The sequence below is a fragment of the Antennarius striatus genome, chromosome 11, assembly GCF_040054535.1.
Source record: "Antennarius striatus isolate MH-2024 chromosome 11, ASM4005453v1, whole genome shotgun sequence".
Taxonomy (NCBI): domain Eukaryota; kingdom Metazoa; phylum Chordata; class Actinopteri; order Lophiiformes; family Antennariidae; genus Antennarius; species Antennarius striatus.
This window is the reverse complement of record NC_090786.1, coordinates 23,702,501-23,707,500: the sequence shown is the minus strand read 5'-3', so window position 1 is coordinate 23,707,500 and position 5,000 is coordinate 23,702,501.

Genomic DNA, 5,000 nt, shown 5'->3' with positions numbered 1-5,000 from the left:
TAGGCTAGATGGCACTGTATAAGAAATATTAGATTCTTGCATTTTGAACCTTAATTGTTATGAATAATAAGTCATTTGAATGTAATCTGGCAAGAGCATTATATCGTGATCAACAATATACTGGTGTTGTATAACAGCTGCTCTCAGGCAGACAGGAAGGCTGTGTTTGTAACGTCCACATTTTGCCGACCTGCGGCCGTTGCCTTTGGGATATGCTTCCTGTCCTGTCTGTCTGTCTGTCTGTCTGTCTGTCTGTCTGTCTGTCTGTCTGTCTGTCTGTCTGTCTGTCTGTCTGTCTGTCTGTCTGTCTGTCTGTCTGTCTGTCTGTCTGTCTGTCTGTCTGTCTGTCTGTCTGTCTGTCTGTCTGTCTGTCTGTCTGTCTGTCTGTCTGTCTGTCTGTCTGTCTGTCTGTCTGTCTGTCTGTCTGTCTGTCTGTCTGTCTGTCTGTCTGTCTGTCTGTCTGTCTGTCTGTCTGTCTGTCTGTCTGTCTGTCTGTCTGTCTGTCTGTCTGTCTGTCTGTCTGTCTGTCTGTCTGTCTGTCTGTCTGTCTGTCTGTCTGTCTGTCTGTCTGTCTGTCTGTCTGTCTGTCTGTCTGTCTGTCTGTCTGTCTGTCTGTCTGTCTGTCTGTCTGTCTGTCTGTCTGTCTGTCTGTCTGTCTGTCTGTCTGTCTGTCTGTCTGTCTGTCTGTCTGTCTGTCTGTCTGTCTGACTGACTGACTGACTGACTGACTGACTGACTGACTGACTGAGTGACTGAGGTGATAGGTCAAATGTTAAACAGTCGCTGGCCGCCAACCCGGAGCCACATAATTCCTTAACCCAGACGCATTCCGGGTCGTTACTGGATTCTGTGACCATCAAAGTAAAGGTCAGGGTGGCACCTGGGTCACCTGTATCTGACAATATTACAGTATCGCTTCTCGGCCTTTTGGCTAAGACTGCGGTCGCTCCCGTGTAGCAGGACTCTTTCATATTAATTGAATTAGTTCCTGGCTTCTTGGGAGTATATTGTCTTTTGCACATTTGTTTGTTTGTAAACTGCTGTTTTTTTGCACACTTGTATTTGCACTTTAGGCCACTTGCCTGAAGGTAAGTTTCTCTTTTACTCTAATTTATTGTGTTTTAGGGTTTTAAAAGTAATTTATTGACATTTATTTATTTATTTAGTTTTTAGTGGTGCCTCTAGCCATGTCGGCTGCACCGGCCGGCATGCGGAGGCACCACAGTGTACGTTTTAAATTTAAGGAAAAAGATGGTAAGCTAATGGGAATGTCAAGGTTAGACTTCTCCCGAAAGCTGATCCAGAAAACTCTTGGCTTCAAACCTGACGACCTTAACTGTATACTCGGACTGCCTTTTAACAAAGGCTTTGATATTAGTTTTCGCACGGCCCCCCTGTTAAATGAATTCTGGACACGCTATGAAAATGCTAAGACCCAGTTCTCTGTGTTTGAAGTTGAGAAACTGACTGACAATGCTGCCAAAACTGTCATTGTCAGGATGTTCAATGAAACGGTTAATGCAGACGACATTTGTTTGTGGCTGGGAAGATTTTGCACGGTGAAAGGACAGGCTACCAAGGTCAGGGATGAAGACGGCATTTGGAATTGTGCCTGGAGGGTCCCCATTCAACAATGGCAGGACCCTCTGGGCTTCCAGGGCCTGAAATCCTTGCCCTCCATGATAGTCCTGGGAGCTAACCGGGGCTACATACATTACCAGGGCCAGCCCAAGCTGTGCCACAAGTGTGGCAAGCATGGGCACCTGGCCGAGGCGTGTGACCAGATAATTTGTGGGAAGTGCAGAGAAATTGGTCATTCTTTTGAAGAATGCACCAATGGCAGGAAGTGCAATCTCTGTGGAGCAAACACCCATCTCTTCAGAGACTGCCCTCTTTCATTTGCCAACAAACTTAAAGCTAAGAAAACACAGGAGACTGAAGCCAATCAAGTAGGAAATGGCTGCCCAGGTGCAGCAAATGCGCTAATTGAAGAGGCGGGGCTGGGAGTTCCAAACCCCCCGCCAACAACCATGGTTGGAGGAGAACAGCCCGGTGAGGCGGGAAAAGGGGAGGAGCCTGAGCTCCGCCCCGCAGAGGGACCTGAAGAAGCAGGTGGGCGGAGCCAGGACTTGGGCGCAGCTGGACTTGATTCCCCTGATGAGGACTCCACAGGGAGTCTCATTACAGTGGGGGAAGACGAGTCCAGCGAAAACCCCCTCCCCGACACCCAGCCCAGCAATAAGAGGACTGCGTCCGAACTGTCCAGCTCTGAGGCTGAAGAAGCCTCAGAGAAGAGGGGGAGAGCTGAGACCGACTCTCAGAGCCCTCCTGAGGAGCGGTACAAAGCCTCCCCTCCCGGTTCACCCAACCAGTGCTCTTTTTTAAATATAGCGCTACAATCAACTCCGTTGGAGAGACGAGCGAATATTGGCTTCCGGAGGTCAGAATCTCGGGAATCACCTCCAGACTGTGTGGAGATAGTGAAATGAGATTCTTTCACATCACGAGAAGGTACCCTGTGTGAAATGTAGTCTTTTAATTATTTATAGTCTTTTAAACTGTCGTACCTGGTTTTAAAACATACTCATGACTCTCACCTTTTCAACTATCAATGTGAGAAGTGTGAAGTCGCGAGTTAGAGCCCAGAGTGTTTTATCATTTCTTAACACTTTTAAGTCAGATGTGTTTTTACTTCAAGAATGTGGCCTACCTTTTTTAAAAAAATATACACAGTGGGAGGAGACCTGGCCACAAACGTCGATCTGGAGTGGATCCAACCATAACAAGAATGACGGAGTGGCCATTTTAATTAAAAACCCTCAGGTTCTGGTGAAGGGCAGCACCGTGGTGAAAGAGGGTAGGGCACTTTTAGCACACCTGACTTTTATGGGGCACGATTTTAACCTTTTAAATGTATATGGTTTTAACGAAAAAAATGACAGGTATGACTTTTTAGAAGACCTGCAGTCCCACATGCTAGGTAGGGCACCATTAGTTGTAGGAGGTGATTTTAACTGTGTTTTAAACAAAGAAGACAGGAAGAGGATAGGGGAAGATTTTAAATTGGACAAAACATCGGTTTTATTACAGGGCTTATGCAGGGATTTTAGACTCTCTGACTGCTTTAAAGCCATGCATCCCAGAGAGGAGGGCTTCACCTGGTTCAGTGGTGACGGCACCAAAGCCTCTCGCATAGATTATATCTTTATACGGAATTGGATGCCGACCGATGCTAGATTAACCCCTGTCTTTTTCTCGGATCACCTCATGCTGTCCTGCACACTGTCACTCCCTTCAGGTGTGACGGTAGGGAGAGGTCTGTGGAAACTCAACTGCTCCCTTTTAGAAGATAGGGAGTTAGTTAGTCAGTTCCGGGAGCAGTACAAAGAGTGGCAGACCCTCCAAGACTTCTACACCACACGTGCGCACTGGTGGGAAATGGTGAAGGAAAGGACCCAGACTTTCTTTAGGCAGGCAGGTAAGAGAAAGAAAGTTAGGGAAAACAGACGCATGATGGGACTGCAAAAGAGACTACAGCGCTACTTCATTTTAACACAACAGGGAATTGATTTTAATAATGAAATCAAAAGTATTAAAGGAGAAATGTCGCTACTGGCAGAAACAAAAAGTAAAGGGGTTATTTTAAGAAGCAGAGAAAAGGAAACAGAAGAAGGTGAAAAGTGCACACGTTATTTTTTTAGAAAGATTTTAAATAAAGGGGGGACTATTTTAAAACTAAAAAATGACGACGGACGCACTTTACACACAACAGAGGAAATAAAAGATAATGTAGAATTATTTTACTCTCAATTGTATAAAGAGAAACCTGTTTTTAATGACACCCTACAAGAAGTTTTAAATTCCATTGAATGTCAGGTGACCGAAAATGTGTTTTTATCCCAAAATTTTAGCGTCGAAGAACTCAACAAGTGTTTTAAAAATTTTAACAGAGGGAAGTCCCCAGGACAGGACGGACTTCCCTTTGAGTTTTATTTGACCTTTTGGGACATTTTAGCACCTGACTTACTAACTGTTTTTATGGAATTTGAGAAGCTAGACCGACTGCCAGACAGTTTTAAGATAGGGATAGTGACTCTACTCTACAAGAGTAAAGACAAGACTGACCTGAAAAACTGGAGACCTATCACGCTTTTAAATTTCGACTGTAAACTTTTTAGCAAAATTTTAGCGAATCGACTGACTACGGTTTTAGAGGACTTGATTCACCCGGATCAAGCCTGTGCCATCCCGGGGAGGAAGATCACCGACAGCCTCGTACTGATTAGAGACACCATTTGTCTGGCGAGAGACGAAAACACTCGGCTAATAGTCCTAAATTTAGACTTTGAAAAGGCCTTTGATCGAGTCTCGCACCAGTACCTGTTCCAGGTACTGCAAAAAATGGGGCTTCCAGAGAGGTTCATAGCTTGGGTGGGATTGCTGTATAGAGGGATCAGCAGCAAAATCCTGGTTAACGGGCATCTGACAAAAGCAGTAGGAATCAACTGCGGTGTCCGTCAGGGTTGCCCGTTATCTCCTCTCCTGTACGCAATTTGCATCGAGCCGCTGGCACAGATCTTGAGAAGGGACCAACGAATCCACGGGGTCTTTGTGCCAGGGTCCGGGGGACTGACGAACAAATGCGTTTTGTACATGGACGACATAAATATTTTATGCACGGACCTCTCGTCAGTCAACCGGACCCTGGACTTGACAGACTGGTTTGGACGGGCCTCTGGGTCCAAACTAAACCGAGACAAGACCCAAGCCCAATTTTACGGACCATGGACAGCGACTGAAAGGACAGGACTGCCCCTGACTGTGACCCAGACCGACCAAAAAATTCTGGGGGTTAGGTTTGACAAGGAGGGGGGAGGGAGAACGAATTGGCCAGACATTTTAGGGAAAGTTAGACAGAGGCTAGGGTACTGGGGACTGAGGGAACTGACAATAGAGGGAAAGGTTTTAATCATTAAAGCAGTGATTTTACCTTTGCTTTT